This window comes from Mirounga leonina, unplaced genomic scaffold (assembly GCF_011800145.1).
Source record: "Mirounga leonina isolate KUSES-001 unplaced genomic scaffold, KU_Mleo_1.0 Mir_151, whole genome shotgun sequence".
Classification (NCBI taxonomy): Eukaryota; Metazoa; Chordata; class Mammalia; order Carnivora; family Phocidae; genus Mirounga; species Mirounga leonina.
Window position 1 is genome coordinate 27,851,650 of NW_023270377.1, and position 22,092 is coordinate 27,873,741.

Sequence of the window (22,092 nt, forward strand, 5' to 3'; positions counted from 1 at the left end):
CTCGAAGAATAAACTACATAATTTTTCAAACCCATTATGGTCTAGAAAATCCTACGTCATGCTAGGGTTTTGTTTTGGAGCAAGAAATGGAAATTAAAATCAATTGGAAAAGTCAAGTAGGAGATTATTCAAAAGCCTCATATTAAAAAGACTTTAAGGGGTGCCTGGGGGGCTCAGTCAGTTAAGTGTCTGCCTTTGGCTTGGGTCATGATCCCAGCATCCTGGGATGGAGCCCTGCATCGGTCTCCCTGCTCACTGGGGAGTCTGCTTCTCCCTCTCCCTTTGCCACCCACCCTCTGCTTGTGCTCTCTCTGTCAAATAAATAAATAAAATCTTAAAAAAATAAAGAAAAAGAAAAGAAAGAAAAAGACTTTAAGAGGAGGATGCTTGGATGGCTCAATTGGTTAAGTGTCCGACTCTTGATTTTGGCTCAGGTCATGATCTCAGGGTGGTAAGATTGAGCCCCGTGTTGGGCTCCATGCTCAGCGGGGAGTCTGCTTGAGATTCTCTCTCTCCCTCTCCCTTTGCCCCTCCCCCCACGCTCACGTTCTCGCTCTCTAAAAAAAATAAAGACTTTAAGAGGAAAATAACATGAACAGTGATTTCATCAAAATGAGGTGTAAAAAAATAAACAGACGGGGAGACATTGCAGGAAAAATAAATTCACAAATCTACTGTTTCTCCTTCCAAATACTTTCCCAAAATAATCAAACCTGTAAAAGTTACATAATGTGCAATTAGGAATGCTTCATTGTATCCCTTTTGGCCTTTCTTCCCCTTTTTCTTGTCTGTCTACCTGTGATCATATAGGCAGAATCTGAAGACATGTCATCCTCAAAACCTGTAAGGGGAGAGAAAGGACAGACCCAGTAAGGCGTCACCATTAGTTAGGATTTTGTTCACCTGCATGGAAGAGAGACCTGGTTTCTCTGGCTTAGACAAGCAACACTGGTGTTTTCCTCACTTGACACAGAATCTGGGCGGGCAGTCCCAGGCAGGTGCTGGTGCCTGAGGAAGTCACAGAGGACATGCGCTCCTTCCTGGGGCTCCTCACTTTGGCTCCCCCACCAGGCATTGTGTCTGCACTCCAGGCAAGTAAAGAAGGAGGAAGTGCAAAGTGAGGGCAGAGAAGCTCCACCCTGTGATTTTTGCTTTCATTAGCAATTAGCCAGCTCAGATTTCCATGGTCACCTCCATCCATAAGGGAATCTGGAAGAGGGGCGGGATTTTAACCAGGTACTATGACACCCCAAGTAGAATTGAATTTTTTGATAAGGAAGAAGGGGAGTATGCTTCTACTCCTGATTTTAAAGTATTTACTTTATCTCATTTGCCATAAAATGGAAGTTAGGATTAATCTATTTCTCTTATGACCTTTCATCTCCTGATGCACCTCAGAGTAGGCATTCAACAAATAAGTGTGGATTGATTGATTGATAGATTGATTGACTCATTATCCTGGTAATTACCAAGGACACTTCATGACAGCATGCTATGATATTTATAAACGAAATACATATTCCTACCCTTGAGGGGCTTGTAGTTGCAATTTCAGGCATTCATGTATGTCAAATAGAGAACAATCTAGCTGGTACAAAGGGTATAGTAGCTTCATTTGTGTTTTGTTTTTTATTTATTTATAATATTAATCTATTTGTTGAACTGGACTTGTTGCTAGGGGTGTTTTCTTTTTCTTTTTTCTAAATTTTATTTTATTATGTTATGTTAGTCACCATACATTACATCATTAGCTTTTGATGTAGTGTTCCATGATTCATTGTTTGCGTATAACACCCAGTGCTCCATTCAATACATGCCCTCCTTAATACCCATCACAGGGCTAACCCATCCCCCCACCTCCCTCCCCTCTAAAACCCTTAGTTTGTTTCTCAGAGTCCATAGTCTCTCATGGTTTGTCTCCCCCTCTGATTTCCCCTCCTTCATTTTTCCCTTCCTACTATCTTCTTCTTCTTCTTCTTTTAACATATAATGTATTATTTGTTTCAGAGGTACAGGTCGTGATTCAACAGTCTTACACAATTCACAGCGCTCACCAGAGCACATACCCTCCCCAATGTCCATCACCCAGCCACCCCATCCCTCCCACCCCCACCACTCCAGCAACCCTCAGTTTGTTTCCTGATATTAAGAATTCCTCATATCAGTGAGATCATATGATACTTGTCTTTCTCTGATTGACTTATTTCACTTAGCATAATACCCTCTAGTTCCATCCATGTCGTTGCAAATGGCAAGATTTTATTTTTTGATGGCTGCATAATATTCCTCCCACCCCCACCACATCTTCTTTATCCATTCATCTGTTTATGGACATCTTGGCTCTTTCCATAGTTTGGCTATTGTGGACATTGCCGCTATAAACATTGGGGTGCATGTACCCCTTCGGATCACTACATTTGTATCTTTGGAGTAAATACCCAGTAGTGCAATTGCTGGGTCATACAGTAGCTCTATTTTCAACTTTTTGAGGAACCTCCATACTGTTTTCCAGAGTGGCTGCACCAGCTTGCGTTCCCACTAACAGTCTAGGAGCGTTTGCTAGGGGTGTTTTCATCAGATTGTTTGGTTAAATATGATCGGTCCTGCAGAAAAACATGATGGGGCATGAGATACTTGGATTCTCACTGCATCATGATTTGTAGGTTGGTCAGACAGCCTTTCAACTTCTCAGTTTCTCTGTACGATACAGATTGTAGCAATAGCTGCCCAGGATAGGTATTGGGTAAGTGGGGTATTGGGTAAGTGGGGGCCTCCGAAAGACAGTGAAGGACATGCATGGGCTCATAAATCAGACTATATCGATTCCTTTTCCAGCTCTGTCATTTACTAGCTTGTCACGAGGGATCTATGCCTTAGTTTCCCAATCTGTAAAGGCGATGAGGGTGTACAAACTAGAGAGAGCTGATGTGGAGATGAAGTGTGTTAATATGTGCTAAGTGCTTGGAAAGAACTTGGCACATAGTAAACAGTAAAAATGAGCTACTATTATATATTCATATTTCCAATTGTTTATTTAGAAGTAAAATAGAATCCGTCTAGAAGTGTGGGCTTGTTTTTCTCCCATGAATGTTTTCATGAGTGCTTCCTAGTCATCCCCTCTTCCTCCCCCTCCTCCTCCTTGCATATTTGCCTGTGTCTGTTTTGACATCTTTGACTGGGCCAGGGGACAAAGGGAGCAGCTAAGATGGCTTTGAAGGCTGGGAGAAGCAGCCCTGCGGGCTGAGTGCCCTGAACCAGTGCAATGCCCTCTTGAGCTGGGTGCCAATCAAAGTAAAGCAATGGGACCTGTTGGGAGAGATGCTGACTTCAGCTGTCACTCGTGTCCCTTTTTGGATTCTTCCTAGGTCTCTCCGCCCTACCCGGCAGTGGTTTGAAATAGATTTTACTAGGCTTTCATTAATCCTCATCTCTATTTTTTTTCTCCGTATCTGGTATCTAAGCTACATGAGAGCCAATGCCACATACCTGGCCAACATTCTGCCCAGACCTCCCCTGAATGTGCTGCCCCCTCTCTCTGTTGCACCAAATCCAAAGAGTGAGGTCAAGGGTTTGGAGGCCCAACTCAGCTTGTTAATCAATGGAGCAACAAGGCTATTTCGTGTTCTTCCCCGTCTTCAATTTCCTCTTGAACCAGAATTGTAAATAAGATGCTCCGTGACCCGTGGGTCAAAAAGGGAATAATCAGGCAAATAAATTTTGATTATAATGATTATTATGAACATAACACATTAATAATGAATATCAAGGATTCAGCTCAAAGACAATAAAGGCAAAATCTCCATGAGTCGTAGTCGTCTCTCTTCCTTTTCCTAGTTCTTATTTCATAACTTATCTGTAGGTGGTGATAGGGTTTTTAAAAGTGAGTAAAAATTTTCACTCCCCCCAAAATGACTTGCTAATTTTTATCCTGAATAAAATCCTTGACTGATGAAACGCTGTTTGGTCTCTCGTACTGTTTGCAAACAAAAAAGAGACAATAATCTACAGTAATAAACAAATCTGAGAATGCGTTTAAAACCCCTTTATTTGCCTAATTAGAGAAATTTCTGGAGAGTAATTTTCAAAGGAAAACAGTTACATCATTTGTGTCTAAATATATCTTCTTGCTTTTTTTCTACTTCAACCTGAGTGTTTTAAAAATTCTTGTGTAGAGTTGATGTTCCTTTGTTAAGAACACTGTTTTTTGGAATAAGTTTTTTTTTTTATTCCTTTTTATTAAGGCAACCCTGAGCTTCCACATTTCTTGGTGAGAGTGTTTCTTTCTGAATTTCAAGGGAGTGATGTCTTGTCACAGCATTATCTGATGTTGTGGGTGTGGGTTTTATTTTATTCCAGCAAAGCATTTAGCTCATTCTCTCTCTCTCATCTTCCTAAGCAGAGAGAAATGTAAACAGTGACAAATCAAGCTCTTCATGACTCTTTCCCGGATTTTTCTTCTGTGGTGTCACCATCCACGGAGTTCAAATACATGGGATTTTAAGAAGAAATAATCTCATTTGATAGTGAGCAATTGTTAATATGAAAAGGACTAGCAAATAGTTTGTGAAATACCAAATGATCAGGTAATTTAAGTTGGCTAGATGTGCCTCTCCCATCTTAATCACTAGGCACAAAGTTGATAACCTTCATCCTTGTAACTCCAGAAAGACTCACATGACACTTACATGTAAACTTACAGCCTTTTTCGCTTAAGCAAGACTTCTCAACCCCAGCACGAATTCTGTGTGCTGGGGTCTGTCCTGTGCACCACAGGATATTTAGGAGCATCTCTGGTCCCTCTTCCAGTGTGACAATCAAAGATGTGTCCAGATATGGCCAGATGTCCCCTGCTGGTGGGGGGCACACCATATCACCTTCAGTTAAGAACCGTTGGTTTACGCTGCTCTTTGATCCGGGAGTGTAGTGACAGTTTCTCTCCAAAGGGAAAAATTATTAGAGGATGTTAAGAATGAGAACCCCCACGCTGTTGATGGGGAAGACAGACACAGACGTGCACACGCTCCTTGTCTGTAATAAAAGGGGGAATCAGAGATTAAGTTTCTGGCGGAGCTTGGATCAGTCTGCCTAGTTGCTTCTGATCAGACGAATGCGAGAATGGGGAAAGCACAGAACGGCGAATGAAATGTCACTTTGGCTAAGTCCACTCTGCTTGCTGGCTGGCGCTATGTTTGAGAGTGCTTCCCAGGAGTTTTTAATGTTTAGGTTTCTAACATAACACATATATGAACTATAAACAAAAGAAATTTAAAAATGGTTTTAGTAGAAATCAATGATTATTCAAGTCCATTAAAATTAAAAGTGTGAGAAGTTTTAGTTTCTTTCTCCCAACCTCTTTTTTATTATTTGTTATATTTTTTATTACACAGCTACACATGTTCATTATAAAGACAGTCAAAAGTTATAAGCCAAAGGGGGGAAAAACCATCCCAAATCCCAGTACTTAGAACGAGGATTAACATTTCGATGTATATTCTCCAAAGATATGATTATATAGCTTCCTTTTTCATCAAGTCCACTCTGAATAACACTTTAATATTTACTTGCTATCTACTGCTGCATCATGGTAAAGCCATCTTGGTCTTTATAGGATACATTTCTTCTGTAGACTCTGATGTCTCCTGATTTATGGTTATTGTTGCAAAATCCCGGCGAGGTAGAAGGAACAAGGATTATTATCTCTTATTTATGAAGTATTAAGAGGTAAAGAGGGTTTAAGTGGATTACTTAATGCCACTGAGTTTATCAGGGGAAGAGGTTTGAATAAGATCCCAGGTTTTCTGCTTCCTAATCCAATGTGCTTTCCATTAGCCTGTTTTAATTATTTTACATATAGATTTAGATAAAAACTTTCTTTACCAAAACTTTAGGTGCTTTAGGGATAACTTGTAACTCAAATAATGCCTAAAACCCTTACGGGAAGTTGTAATGATAAAGGGTGACAGTGGAGGAAGAGTGTAACTGAAATGGAAAGAGAGCAATCAGAATGAGGGCTCATAAACTTTGCCCTCCCTCCTGCAAGTTGGGGTGCCATTTAAATGTGCTGAGCTGTGTGGCTGCTGGAGGATAAACGTGTGCATCACAATTCTCTGAACTAGAAGAAAGAGGTATATATAACCAAAAGGAGTGCAAAGCACAGACAAGTATTAAAAATCAATAAAATGGGCTGGGTATGCATTTGGGAGTGGTGGGGACTGTGGCAAATCATGGGGCTCATGCTCCCCTCTAAAGGGGACAGCCCCGTCTCAGCTCTAGTGGGAAAGTGGGCCCCGTGGTGTCAGGCCTTCTGATTTTACTGAAAAACCCAAACTGGGATTTTTATGGAAAATATCTTGATTAAAAACAAACGCAGTGCAGTCCTCACTGTTATATTAACAATAACGTGTGCCTTGCAGGCCTCAGTGTATTCTTGGCATATTTGATATTTGGCCTCAAATAATTTTAGATTTATAGTTCCACCAGGAATAACAACTGATCTGGTGGGTGAAAATTTTCCTTTCAACTTGGAAATATTTCTCAAGCAGGAACCTGATGGTGGCTCGATTTCTTCCTCTTTACAAAATACATCCCAACTTTGTTTCCTTTAAAGACATTTCCTCTCCTAGGGCTGCTGTCTACCCACTGTCCACATCTTGGTTCCCACGTAGGGGTGCCCTCGCACGGAATGGGGGTTCATGGAACAGGCTTGGAGACAGCCGGCTTCTGGTCAATAGTTCTGGGGGTTGTCACTCAGGTCTAAGAAAATTACCTTGCAGTGTCTACCCTTGGTATGGTAAATCTGATGGTTTTCTGGGCTGCAATTTCTCTGTAATTACAGGTGGTCTGTCCCTGCAGGAAACTAGAAGGTGATTTTCTATGCACAACCACGAACAGTTGTTTTTACCTAAAAATATATTCATGAACTGATTTGTTTTCTTCAAATATAACAAACCCTTCTCCTTGGAATAGATGGGGAGAGTCGTTTCCATCAGATCGTGTTCAGATTAGAGACATTAAAAAATTTTTCTGTTCTGGAGTTCTTCTAAGTTTTCTGTTATGACAAAAACATTTCTCCCCAAGGGACTGAATTCTGAAGGCCCAGGAGCCCATGAGAACCATGATTTATTTTCCATTCATTTCCTCCAATACCCTATAAAACACATGCAAAGATGGTACACACCCAATTCCAGATATAGATATAAAAATGTGCAGAGGGCATTGTGTTACATAAATAGTATATTATATGCACATATGCGATGCTAAATTAATGCAAAATTCTTCAAAGTACTTTGGGAAAATCAAGAAGAAAATGTCCCGATTTTATTCATAGAATCATGTTATTGAGGAGTTGGCCATGAGAGGGCAGCATTGCCCACACTAATCACATAATGGTGACTAAATTTGAACCTCCTAGATACTGTTTTGAGGGTCTTCCACCATTTGGTTTCAAACACAAGGAATAATAAGCGAAGCAGCATTATTTATGCTGGAACAGTCACCATTCTTTTCAATAAAACATCTTTATCTTCTGGTCTAGGCAGTCATTAGGACAGGCTGTTCTTGTCTTAAAAGGGCATATACCTTTTTTTCTTGTATTTCTTTCTTTTTTTTCTTTTCCAGCGTGTCTCTTTCACAATCTCTTCTGGTTCTGTAGTTTGATGATTTCTCTTCAAAAAATCACCCTGCTCTTTTATGATCCTGGCCACATTCTTTAACCCCAGGGAGCCTCAGCTTCTCTGTGAACGCCCCCCCTCGAGCAGTCCGGGGTAGTGGATAAAACTGGGCGTCAGCTGTGGGCAGGTGTTGGTCCTGCCACTTAGAGACCCACTTCTCCCCACCCTGGAACAGCGTCTACCTCACAGAGCTGTAGTGAGGACGTACTTCATCGTGGATTTTATAAATGCCTGGAACATAGACAGTGCTCAGTAAACATCAAAGCAATAGCTGTGTGTGTGTGTGTGTGTGTGTGTTTAATTGAATGAGTTGCTAACATTAAAAAATCTGGAGAGATTGCATACAATTTCTTACGGATCGGGTTTCATTCATGCATGTTACTACTTACTTGCCTGGCTTCGGTGGACACCGGGGTTCCTGCACGTCCCTGTGTCCGTCGGTTTCCCACTGTCCTTTCATTATCTCCAGATTTTCTCGGCCACCGAGAAAAGCTGAAGGGAGGAAAACTTTATTTTTGTCTCTGGCTTCAGAAGATCATTGCGCCCAGGCCTAACAACGCTGCAGACAGAGTCCTTAATCTGAACAACGCAAAACCCTCAGCGCTGCAATTTATCTAATTTGTTTCTTTTGTCAGATTTCATTTTGAGGATGAAGCTTTTGAGAGACTAGGAGAGGGCATTTCCTTTGGGAAATTTGGTTTCCTTCTTTCCCCGGTGGCAGGTTTGCGGGGGATGGGGTGGGGTGGTCAGGATTGTCCAGCTGGGGGAGGACATCTGGGGTCTGATGGGAGAACCCAAGGTCATTAGGACCGACTCAGGAGAGGTACGCTGTTGACATCCTTTCTCTTTGCCCCTTCACTTTCCTCAGCCCCTCCCACACTTACAGGTTAAGGTTTTCTTATTTTTAGTTTTAACCTTGAAAAAAATTGTGTAATTTATAAAATAAGGTATAAAGGTTATCTCCTGACAGCAGGAGAGGGGGGAGAAAGCTTTGCCCTCCCCAGGAGCCCAGGGTGGGGAAGGATTTAGTGACCCTCTCAGCCGACTTGGAGAGCTGGGCTAAGTTACCAAGGGAAACCCCGGCGCGTTTATCTAAGCCTTGGGTGTTAAACGTGCAGAGACGAATGCGCTTGTTGGAACTGCTCTCAGGGTGGCAGCAGACCCTCAGAATGGTGTTTCTATTCGACTTACTGCATTTCTGCTCATTGACAAACACAGCACATCGAGGGGCTGCTGCGAGAACACTTTTCAGCCTATAAATCGGGGCTGGAGGAGATGCTTAATTAAATCAGTCCGGAGGTTACAGGAAGGAAAAGCAAACCTCTCCTCCCAGAGTTGACCTGGTTCAAGTCATGTGGCAGTTGAGAGAGCTTGGAAATGTGTTAGTAGGACTAAGGCAAATACACCAGAATCGGGCACTTGCCTGCCAGCGTAACAAGCAAGAGATTGGATGGAGAGACGGACAATTCAGGCTTTGACCTTCCAACGTAATTCTGTGTGCAAGAAACACATGTGTGAAGATGGCTGGAGAGGCTGAGCGGCTCTGTTTCAGTTTATAGTGCAGAGGACAGGCTTTCTTAAACGAACTTAAATTCTACAGCATCCTGTTATCTGCTGGCCAGGACTTGGGAAGCCTAGAGTCAGTCCTATATCAGGACTCTCTGTTTGAAAGGGCAAATCATGAACTCGAACCTACCAGTTCATGAATGGGGCCAGCTGGTTAGAATTTGGGACTGTAGACTGCCAAGCTGGCAACAAAGCAAAGCTCGGCTATGTAGAAGGGGAAAGGAGCAGGCTGCATTTAGGCTGGGGTACCCGGTCTGTCACCAACTCAGCTCCCCGCGTGCAGGAAGGCTCCACACAACCCCGCTGGTCCCTCCTTTCCCCTTGAGCTCTCTCTGAGGCTCATGGGTGATCATACGGCCCCTCTCAATGACCTTCTCTCTCCAGGCCCCCCCTAGTGTAAGGATAGGATCACGTGCCTGAAAGAAAAACAGCGGGACACAAATGTGGAATCTCAGCATTTGGTTTTAGCCAGAAGACAAGAAGGCCAATGAAGTAACTTGGATCCAGTCAAGCCAATCAGCACAGGATGCTAGAACCCTGGTCAGGATCGCATGGCCTGGCCTAAAGTACACAGGTTCCGGTGATGAATGTCATGTAGGGAAGGAAAAATGGTCTCCTCCACTCTCTTAGGGTCCCTGGCTGGGTCTGAAAATTAAACTGATGAAGACAGATAAAAGGGAGAAAAGCATACATATTTATTTAATATCAATTTTATGTGACACGGGAGCCTTCATCAGGAAATGAAGGCCTGAAGAAATGTTCAAACTGAGTGTTTCTATGCTAGGTTGGGAGCCACGGAAAGATATGATAGGGCAAAGAGTAGGAGGAGCTCAAGCAGTAAACTGGGGGAAATGTAGCAAGGTCTGTTGGTTTGGATTCCTTTCAGCATCCCTTCATCTTGGGAGATAAAGATGCTCCTTTGTTTCGCTTACAGGGAGGGCATGTCTCACTCAAGGCCCTTATGTATGACCTTCTTGGGTGGCGGGGGGTGGGGTCGGGGTGGGGAGGAGAGGACGTCAGAGAGTCCTTCCTACACCTGCGGTATCTCAAATGCCTGGAGCTTAAATATATTCAGTAGACCAAGGTGCATATTTTAGGATAGCATATACAGAACTCCGTCAGTCATGATGTGAAAATAAAGGAGTCAGTGTCTTGGAATCATTACCCACGCCCTCACATCTATAGTCATGTATTGATTATGCGTGTTTTTCATTCATAATTTTCCATGACTCATTATTTCCCATGATACAGCCGTATCAACCCCGTTAGCCCCTTTGGATTTATTTGTTAGCTGGATCAATTCTTGTTAGGACTTTAGGTTAAGTTAATAGTCAGAGTAGGAGGGAAGGAGAGTTTTGGGGCAGGCATTTTATTCACATCTCCTGTGTCTGAGTAGATAGACAGGAACAACCCCCCTCACCTTTCCTATGTCATCCCTTACCCTCTGGCACTGTCTTGTTTCCCACCCGGCTCCTCCTGTTTTCCTCTCCCTTACAAACTGTAACGGGGGTCTGAATGACACAGTTAGGGTTGAAGAAAGAGGGCAAGGGTTTGTCTCACACTAAGCAGCTGCTCCTTCTCTCCATGTCCTCAGTAACGAACAGCAAAGAAATGAACAGATGAGGGATCAGAAGTGGAGAAATAAGGACGGCAAAGTCAAAAGGTGTGTGGGAGGCCTGCAGAGCAGCGTTGCTGAAGGCGAGGAGTTAAGATCCAGTGCTGGGATGATGCAGTGTTTGACTTGAGCAGTCACCCATCTGTCTGACCTCAGCTGTAAACTCAGGGGCCAGACTGGATGTGCTCTAGGGCTGGCTCCGGGGCTCCAGGGGCCAAGAACCAGGGAGCTGTAGTTTGCAACTTAGAACTCCTGTAGCATGCTTTTAAAGTTAATTTATTAAAAAAGAAAGCTGCCTCTGATCTGTATATTTCTACCCCATTATCAATGCAGTTATATATGAATGACTTATTTGAACCAACCTAAAAAGAAAAAAAAGAAGGAACCAAAAGGCAGAATAATGAAATAGGCAATGATACTACCAGACTCATTCTGGTAAGTGAATAATTTGTTTATTCCCTCCATACTTGGGGTTGCCACTAAATCTGGACTGGAGAAACCAGTAAATATTTTTAATGTGACAAGAAAATCAAAGCATTCTGTGCATGGCACACTTTGTTACTACAAGTTTTATTTCTTTTTTTCATGATTAGCCGTAGCCTTTGGGGCCCGATCTCATCCAAGAGCCGTGTGCAATCCCAAGAAGGGTGAGAGGCCTGCTAAAGCCACCGCCCCGTGCTGGGCCATCTGCCAGGAATTCACGCGACAATGGCCAGGCCCTTCCAATATGTTGCATGGAGCCGGCTTGTGACACAATTCAAGAATATTTATTTTTGTTGTGGAGTTACCATATATATCTTCGGCTAGCCATGGGGAGGGGTTCAGAACCCCTTTAGACCCACACCCCTTCTCCACCCAGCTAATAACCATTTGCATTGTGCATTTTGAACCACCTTCTAGCAAGTTTATTCACTTCTCTCCAGTGCATTAAGGAAAGGAAACAACACACACAAAACCATCTGCCCATTCTTGTGAAAATCTAATAAAAATACTAGCAAAGAAAGGCAGGGTTTATTTAATTTGGGTTAGTCGTGGGCAACATGAATTTCCTTGTCTTGGACAGCTCATAGCTTGGAGAGGTTCTATAAAACTCAGAGACGGCAAAGTAGAGCTGGTGAGTTTCCCTTAGCAATTCCTATCTGGCGCACAGAGAGTTAAACTTAAGAAAAGAAAAAAATTGAAATGCAATCCTGGCTCGTGTTACCCATTAGCTGCGTATATTGACCAAACTTATAGTCAGATAATGCAAACAATAACAAAGTTATTGATTGAGGAGATGTCAGGCAAATAGGTACTTATCATGAAGCTGCTGATAAGCTTGGGGTCTCCCTCACGTGGCAGTGACAGAGGCCTATTGATTTTGCAGTTGGTCATGCGTGGTTTCCAGCCCACATGGAATCTGCCGGCTGATTCCATATGCAGGAGCTAGATTCCCTAGCATAGCAGTGGGGGTGCTGAAATCACCCAAGAGAATGCCACCAAACTCGGGCTTTGGGGAAAGGAAGGGTTGACTCCACAGTGAAAAGGAGCCTGGGAGCAAAATCTTGCATGCTGCTAAGGGTCACAGAACAGTGTGGGGCTGAGTGCTCCGTGGGGCGGGCTTCCTTCCCCGCGGCGGGCGAGTACACAGGAGAGCGGGTCCTTAAGCAGCCACATTAGTGCTGAGCTCTGAGCTGACCAGTAGGGGTGCGGAAGACAGATGAGACCCACAGACCCTCCCCACTGAAAACCAAATGTATCACCTCCACAGCACATCTGCTCCCCAACCTGGGCCTTCCAGTTGGCAGGGAAATCTGGCCAGACGTATTATTATTGCTTCTCCCAGCATGTGATCAGCCTGAGGCATTCATGGCTGATTGTCTAAATTTTAGATGTGAACCAGCAAATCGCCATCTCTCTTAGCACTTTTAGTATTAGCCGATTATATGGCCGTGGAGGAGATGTAATAATACTCATTAGTTTTTTGGATGGCCTCGCAAGAAAAGGATGCCTGATGTCTGCCAAACAGAACTGGTGATTGTTTTGACACTTGAGGGTGTGAGGGAGAGAGGGAAGCTGGCGTGGGGGTGTAGTGTAGAGGATGAGATGAGTAGGGAGTTATTTATTTCTTACTTTCCCATAGATAATTCTGTAGATGATTTGCTGGTCTCATATGGAAGGGAACAAAGCATTTTGTGTTTATCATTATCACTTCTTCATACAGAATGACACCAAAGGGTGTGGGATATTTACACAAAGGTTATGCTCTAGGAAGGAAGACGAGTTCCATTCATTCATTCATTCATTCATTCATTCCATCATTCATTCAGTGGATATCTCTGAGGGTCTACCATGTGCCAGGCTCAGTACACAGAGCTGGGTAGAGTTGTTGGACAAGGTAGCCAGTTCCTGCCCCTTGCTGGTTTCCATCCGATGAAGGGTAGGGTGGGGCAGAGAGAGGTTAGGTGGTGCACAATTACGTTTAATTACTTGTTGCCCTATTTGGGGAGATTTAGGTTGTTTCCAATTTCCTTCCTCCTCTAAATAAGCTGTGGGCCCCTTTTGGAGGCCTAGGATTCCTCTGTGGGAAAACCGCTGCTGGTTTTAAAGGCATCGCTTTCTGAATCAGGATGTCCAGCTTTACAGATGTTGTTTTTGAGCCTTCTTTCTTGGAATTATTTTTCAAAGCTTACTTCTATTATCCTCAGTCCTTTGAGGGTGAATCTAATTTGACTTTTAGAAATAGTCAGGCATCATTTGGCCTTACATCTGGTGAACGTGGTGAGGATGAATCATCACCATGTTCTTTTGTTGTTAAAAATGTGTGACTATAAAGTAATGCGACTGATTTTGGGGTTGGGGGTAAGGCTTTTAAAAGCACTCTGAAAGCAACTCAGAGGAGGACTTCTAAAGTGTTTTGAGCCCTGGCAACATGTTTGCTAGAGTTCCCTTTAAGCAGACAGCCTGAGGGCTTGGACATCGGGGCGTCCTGGGTCTCTCCTGGACTCCTGTACTGCTTCCCTGTGAAGCCGGGTACTTGGCCCCCTGTCAGCCTCAAGCTGATCATTTGCAAAATGAAGCTGATTTTATCCATCACACAGAGTTATGATGAGGGTTAAATAACATAAAATAACTAACAGTAAAGCATCTGGTACAGTGCCTGGCATATGGCTGTTGTTATTATCAATAATACATGAAGCAGAAGGAATGTATTATATCCCAGAAGGAATGCATTGAAGGGAACGACTTTTTTTTTTTCCCTTAAAACCGTAACTTCCAACCTGTTTATAAAGGTATCAGCTCCATGCGTAGGGGAGTTGGATATTATCTGCTTGTTGCCCCAGATCTGCTCTCTACTTTTCTCCAACCTGCTCTTGCCCTGTGTGGACTCTATTGGGCAGACCTGGCTGGGTTCCCCGGCTTCTGGATGGATTCAGACAAGGGTGACATTGACAGGTAATCGGAAGGCAGGAGAAGAGAGTGGTTGTGGTATTCATTTCGCCCAGCCCTATCCCAGAAGGTGTCCGTCCTCTCCTGGAACCAGTCCCCCTGGGCAGCTCCCTCCCCGTCTCACCTAGGGCTGGTAGCAGCCCTGGTGTTGATAGCCCCACCATCCCTGTAGGGTTCTTTTAACCCTACCCATACCCGCAAATAAACTCTTCATGAACATCTCCTTAGGGACCCTCACTGGAATCCTGACTGATCCAGTTACCGCGTACTTAATTAGGTTCTAGTTTTGATCTGTTGCCCTAGGGTTGAGATTAAAATGGTTCGATTGTGTTGACTGTGTCTGGAAAGAGAATGGGATCTTATGAATTTTGAAAGCTATGCAAAAAGCAGATTTTCACAGAGACACTGAGAGTAGCCTTCAGAAATGCATATGCCGGATGCTCAATTTGCTTTCTAGGCAAATCATGGGATTCCGCTCTTCCTCCAGTAACGTTACACATGTCTTCATGTTAAGGGCTTGCATTGTCAGAGGAGACCTCCGAGTAAGTCATGCTCTCAGTGAGTCCCAAATGGAATCCATGTCAGCCAGTGTCGCGAAATGGATCTATATCTGGCTTTTCGTCCCTCAATTTGAGATGATCTAATTCAATTTCTATGATTTATAGCTTGAGAGAAGACACTTTCTGTCCCCCTCCTGAACTTTCATTCTGTTTCTCTGTTCCTCCCAAATTTCCTGGGATCTGAAGGGAATTCATTTCTGAAAGTGGCCTTGAGCCTATTACCACAGCCTAATGCTAATGATCATCACATTGTTTTACTATCGATGTTAACACGGGAGAAATGAAGTATCACCAAAACCCATCTGCATCTTTGATATGGAGATGAGATTTCTTTTGTAGGAAAAACAAACAAGTTTCTAAGAAGTTGACTGTGCAGGTCCTGAGGACAGTGTCATGGCTGGTCTGTTAGCCGACATGACCTGCTACTGTGAGGATGGGCACAGGGCTCTGGTAGCTTCTGTAGTGGCCACTGCCCAGCCTACATCCTTCCACCAGGCTGGCACATTATCCTCAGCTTCCTTTTCTCCAAAAATTGCCCTGGGCCAACAGGAACCTCTTTACTGGAGGCTACTGTCCTCTCCACCCATCCTGTAGTAAATGATTGACATGAGGGCGCAGAAGGCAAAACTCCTCCTCTAAAGGGCAGCACCTCGGCAGGTCCACCTGCCTTCCTCCCCTCTTGATGTCCTCCTTCCCCTGCTGGCTCCCTTCACCTTCTGACAGCTTTTTACTTTTGTGTATGTCCTCCATAATTATTGCACCCCTGAATTCCCATCTCAAGCTGTGCTTCAGGAAGCCCAGCCTTTCTCCTGATTTTTTTGCTGAAGGATGGGAAGTGTGAGAGGTGGAGAGAGAAAGGTGTTCTTCCTCTTCCGTGCATGCAGTGGATTTGGCAGTGGCTGCTTCTCAGATGCTCTTGGAAGAAAGAGACGCCATTTTGATGACTGCATCTGAGACGTCTGTGGACTGAACAGTTGTTTGTGTTCTGACTTTCACCAGCGTGAGAAGACCTTAAATATTCTGACCGTAAACTGTCTCCGGATAGCTTATGTCACCCAAATTCTTGAGTCATAAAAACTGTTTGCCATTTGTTCCGCAGAGAGCATTTGGCCAGATCTTTCATCCTTGAGCTTTTGGTTGTAGTCCTTGGTCTATGGTGTTTGTGATGACTTGCAAACCTAGTAGTTAGTCTTGCACTATCTGGGAACCTCTTGCTATTCCTTTTGGGGGATGCCCTCTCCCTTCTTTTTTGCCGAATCAAGCCCCTCACCATACAGAAACTGAAAACAATCTCTGAGGGACCCTGCCCCTCTCTGGCCGCTCCAGTCACTCTTACGTCTTGCTGACATTCATGCATCCATTCCACAGAGCTAGACTCAAATTTAAGGCTCCTGTAGCCCTTCTTTATTTAAAAAATTAAAAAAAAAATTATGTGGTATAACATACATAAAGGGCATACACATCTTAAGTGTGCAGGTTGATGAATTCTTACATATGTATTTTTCCCAGAAACCACCACTTGGATCAAGATCTAGAACATTTCCAGCACCCCATGCTCCTTCTCAGTCCATTAGCATCCACCCGCCACTAAGAGGTAACCACAATTCTGACCTCTAATTATAGACTAATTGCGAGCATTCTTGAACTTCATATAAAATGGAACCGTGCAGTATGTAATCTGGCCTCCTTCACTCGTCTTTACCCCTATAAGAGCCATCCATATTGTTTGTTCTTTTGTTTATAGCATTTCTTGTTATATGTTTTATTATTCTGTATGTTTTCATCATTTTCCTTTTTACCTTGCATACTTCTTAAAGTACAGCCTGTATCTTTATATATTCCATATATGAGCATATTGTGGACATTTAAAAATATTACGCGGGTGGATGCTGACCAATTCCTGTTTATATGGTACTTAGTGAAAGCAAGCTTTTGTCTTCTCTTCCTGGCAGCCTTGTGTGTATAGTTGAAATAGTCGTATCCGGGGCTGCAGCATGTCTTACTGTGAAGTAACAGCAGTAATAAATATTTATAGGACCTTTATCTAAAGGATCCAGGGTGACTTGCCGTTTCTAGTTCATCTTTTCATTTCTGGAGCTTGGCAGGAAAGCCAGCGAGGTCCTTTGGCTGAAGGGTGAGCTAAGATGCGCCGCGGTTCAGCCTCTAACCCCAAGTCCTAGAGAACATTAGGGCGAAACTGAAGGTATAACCTAGTTTTAGCTTACTCTCTCTCTCGGATCCAATCCTAGGTTTCTCTCATCCCTAGGAAGTACTTTAGGACCATTCCCAGGGAAAGAGACGCATTAGTACAACCACAAGTACCCATGCAGGTTTTAAGTTTTGGAATCCTATTGTTATAGGAGTTCTTATTATGCTACTGTTTCATTCTGTATGTGTGAGGGTTGATGGCTTGTCTTAAATTTTATTTTGTCTTCTACCTTTTGTGATACTTTTAATAGGAGTTACTTTTAAATAAATCAGATGTAGGAAGTTACAAATGTACAGACCCAACAAGGGGAAGTGTTAACTGATGCCGTTCCACAGTAAAGGTACGTGATGTTTTCTGTTTTTGGGAATTCAATACACTGGGGACCACAGTTCAGGAGAGGCCACAGTGCTGACCACCTTCTTACCATATCTGTTTTTTTTTTTTCTTTTTTTGCCATAATCTCTCTTCCTTTGTTTCCTGTGGGATCACATTTCCTATTTATAATAGAAATGAGTGGGAAATCGGATTCATTCCATAAGAAAAAAAGTGATGCCCAGCTTGCTAGATATTTGAAGTCTTTTATAACATACAAATTCTTGCTATTTGATTCACAAACACAGGCAATCATAAATAACAGACAGTAGGCACGTGCCACAGAGGCTAGAGGGATTTGAGCGGTTGTAGAGGTTTTTTTTTTTAAAGATTTTATTTATTTGACAGAGAGAGATACAGCGAGAGGGGGAACACAAGCAGTGGGAGTGGGAGAGGGAGAAGCAGGCTTCCCGCGGAGCAGGGAGCCTGATGCGGGGCTCGATCCCAGGACCCTGGGATCATGACCTGAGCCAAAGGCAGACGTTTAATGACTGAGCCACCCAGGCGCCCCTGTTTTTGTAGAGTTTTGGGAGAACTTGTAAAACTGTTTAAAATCAAATCTGTCTTCTCCTTTCTTGTCTTAAATTTCAGTTTTGCTTTTATTCCTGTTGTTTGATCTGTGATTTGTTGTGTAGGGAAGAAAAATATTTTTTCCTTCTACCTTTCTAGGTTTTCAGCTGGGGCCCCTGTAACAGCAGAGAGAAGAATAAGGGAAAAACATGCACATTCATTTAATAGTTTAATGTAAATTTTATGTGACATGGGAGCCTTCATAAGGAAATGAAGACTTGCAGAAAGAGTTGGCCCTGAGTGTTTTTATATGAGGTTTGATAATGAATCGAAAGCTATGGGGAAATGTGATAGGACAAAGGGGTGTGAGCTAAAGGTAGCACCCTGAGGGAAACTTAGCAAGGCCCTTTTGTTCAGATTGCTCCTATTTGGAGACAAGGCTGCTCCTATTTGGAGACAAGGCTGCTCCTTTCCTCTGGGGACAGGGAGGGCCCCCTCTCAACTCAGGGTCTTATAACCTGCTGCAGGGAGAAGGGGGAGGTCAGAGAGTCCTTCCTACACTTGCTGTTTCTCAGACTCCTTTAGCTTAAGATATTCAATATACAGAGGGGCCATATTTTGGGGTAGTATGCCTTGAATCCCATCACTTGGTATATTAAAATCTCTAGATATCATCAGTATTTCATTCCTTCTTTATAAAGGAACTGAAATGGGAATTTACCAATTTATCCCAATTTCTAGCTTTTGTCTGTTTTTCCTAGCCTAAGTTGTAATCGGGACTGGGATAATTGTAATTTTCTTCTTAACTTCTAGGGTGATTTCACAAGAAGCTTTAAGAACATCAATATATATTAATGGCAGTTGAGCCCCCAATTTTGAGATCTGTTTAAGTGTTTTTGATTCTTTAAGTTCAAATCATGAAAGTACTGAACTAATGAATAAATAACTGCTCTTGAAAAAAAACCCCTACATAATAGCAAATATTAACAAAGGATCGGTCATGGCACATATTGAAATTCAGGTAATTATGTTCTTTGTTTTGAAAAAAAAAAAAAAAAAAAAAAAAAGTTCAAAATGCCACGTAGATGCTCAGTCCAGGAAGGAAAAGGCTTTACAATCTACTTTGTTCATGAGATGCTGTAACAATAAACAGAACTGCTATTCTGGAAGCATCTGTTAAACCAATTACATGGCAAATTTTCAAGTTCTACAATGAGTAGGGTAGGTTTGTAATTGGTGAAAACTTTGATAACCAAGAGAAGACAGGATCTAGAGAAGAGAGCAGGTGATAAACAGAGGATGTGTGAGCAGGATTCTGATGGTGTCAATGTTTTATTGCAACCTGGAAATTAGACACTTTTACATGCAATATTTTTTTTTTCACATAACAGTTCCCAAATAAACAGTTAAAGTGGTTTTAGGTGATTAAAGCAATATAGAAGATTAGTTTTGTTATGTATAATCACCTTTGCTTCTCCTTTATTGATGAGAAGAGCTTTTCTCAGCGGGTTGTGTTATCTATTTTAGATGTTGCCTGATCTTGTTTTTTAAATGTAAATCAGCTTTTTAATCTTTTTTTATGTAAATTTGATAGCCCGTACCAGCAATTACTCTGCTTTGTTGCAGCTCCCTCTTTAGAACTGTCTCTGTTTTATGTTTAATTGTCCTAATTGTCCAAATTTGAATAAACCTGGAGAACAGCAATGGAGATCATTACTTGTTTTTAAATTTACAAAAAGGTTTAAGCACTCCTTTCTGAACTTCCCTTTAATTCTTTACACTGTTAATTATGATCTGGGAGATTGGAAAACCTTGTTATTGTCCCCAGAGCTGCTACTCCAAATTATAGGTTTGTTTATTCTTGTTTTACTACTTTATATCAGACTTCTCCTTCTGAACATGATAAAAAGCTCATCAGAGAAAATTTACATTCACTTTTTAATCAGTGCAGGATTTTAGCAAAGGGGTATCTGCATGAATTCTGTACTTTTAGAGGTTGGAGCCTGTAACTAGAGTCCAGGAAAGGGAATTCATCCATTTCATTTATCCATCTGTCATCCATCCATCCGTCCATGCATCCTTCCACACACTCAGCTATCCACCCATCTAGCCATCAGTTTATGGAGGGCCTGAACTGGATGACACATCAATTCAATGAGATTATGTTTTGATTTAATAATTTTTTAGAAAATGAGTAGATTAGATTCTAGGTCAAAACTGACTGAATTTTAAAGTTGATTTATTGCATAAGATAATTGGAGAAAACAAAACAAAAGAAGAAAACCAAGGGGAGTCTTATCTCTGTTTATTGAGGTTCTTTGCAGCTTGGGGTTTTATGCTTTGGTTCAGATCAAAGCCTTGGTGAGGAGACAGGGCACTTGGTTTAGCAGCTGAGCCTGAGACTCAGGTGTGTCTGATCCACTACGGCTGGCCCACCGATGTCCAGTATGCTTCTGAACCATACACCGGTGTCCTGTACAACATCTCTAACTGGAACTCTTCCTTTCCACCACCATTCTAAAGAGAAGCCACCTTCTCATGTTCCCTCAGCAGCTAGAGACACTGGGATAGAGCAAGGACGTATGTTAATTTCTGGTCAGTCTGACACGCCAGTTTCCAGTTGGTGGGCTCAGATGTCAGTGACAGAGAGTCTTCTTATCATATAGGCAGTCACATATAGCTACACAGATAACTAACTTGACTGGTTTTTGTGGCCAGATCTCTTCTGGATTGCCTTAAGAGACAGTGTTGGCACGACTCGGACCAGTCTCTGACACCCTCTTAGGTTAATTTCCTGTCCTGGGAGGCCAGGGGTAGGAATAATTCTCCGGTTGCAATCTAAGAAGAAAAGACAAGCATCAGTGTTTTAAAGGAGCTCCATTATCATACACAAGGTCAGATCAAATGAAAACGAAATGTTCTCTTGTAGCATCCCCGAGTTTCGGCAAGTGAATTCTAGTCATGCTTTGTATTCACAGACAGGAAATGTCTATTCAGAAGGAATGAATAATAGATAACTACTTTCTTTGCTTTACACCTAGTTATAATTCTACAACTAACATAATATTAAATGAGTTCTCTTCCTCCCAGTGATGTTTCATATTCGAGTTACACGCTGTAACCTCAAAACTCAACAGCGTGAAAAATCCAACAGCTGGGGATAATGTATCTTTAATTTTCCCACCAATTTACCACCCCCTGCCCTCTTGCTCAGATTATCTGCCCAGTTCTTAGGCAAATGCTATGTTCTAAGTCCCTCTATTCTCATAAAGATGATGGACCCCAGCCAGTCTTAGCTCCAGCTTTTCAGATCCAGTTTTTATTTGCTGGGTTTTAAAACCAAGGTTTATTTTCACCATGGCATGTCAAATACCTCATTCGCTGAATCGTACCTCAAATAAATTTAACAAAATTGTTTTTGAAATTGCATGTAGTGTTCATTTTTAGTGTTAGATAGCTCATGAATCCTAATTTATGTTTAGCAAAAAATAGTAATAAAAACTTAGGCGGGCACGTTCTTCATGGAGCACAGGGTGTTATATGCAAACAATGAATCATGGAACACTACAACAAAAACTAATGATGTAGTGTATGGTGATTAACATAACATAATAAAAAAAACTTAGGCGGGTGTATAAGAATTGTAGACGATGTTGTTATATACAGTGTATCAATAGTAAGAATAAAGATAACCCGAATCAAAGAATGACATAACTTTGGGAAGAAATTATAGACGTAATTTCATTTGCTATTCATTGAAAAAGTGAGGGGACAACATTTCTGAGAGATGAAGTGACTTGTTCAAGGTCGCACAGCTGGTTAGCTCTAGAATTGGCCCTAAACCTCACAGTTTTTGGCTCCTGGTCCAGCACACTTTCCATCACAACATGCAGCCTCTTAGTTTGTTGGTTTTGGGTCAGAAATATAATTAACACAGGGCAGGAAGCCTAGATTATGAAAAAGTTGGAGGGGAATCTAATGAAAATCAAGGTTTATGAAAGTCCTAGGCAGTCAACCTCTTTTATGATATATTCATGGTGTCTGGCTGCATTTGGAGTTTGGCAAATGGCTCTTCTTTCCTCTTTCACCTGCTGGTTCTCTTCCTCAACCGGTGATTTAAGAGTCTACAGAGAGTGCACAAATTCTTGCCGAGTGATAAAA

General features: G+C 42.3%; 1 long non-coding RNA gene across 1 annotated transcript; it reads left to right on the forward strand.

The window, feature by feature from the left end:
* Positions 1-17,904: 17,904 nt before the first annotated feature.
* On the forward strand, positions 17,905-18,998 carry LOC118011766. Its single transcript, XR_004679535.1, has 2 exons — positions 17,905-18,165; positions 18,745-18,998. It is a non-coding gene; the product is annotated as an uncharacterized LOC118011766 (long non-coding RNA).
* The last annotated feature ends 3,094 nt before the right edge of the window (positions 18,999-22,092 follow it).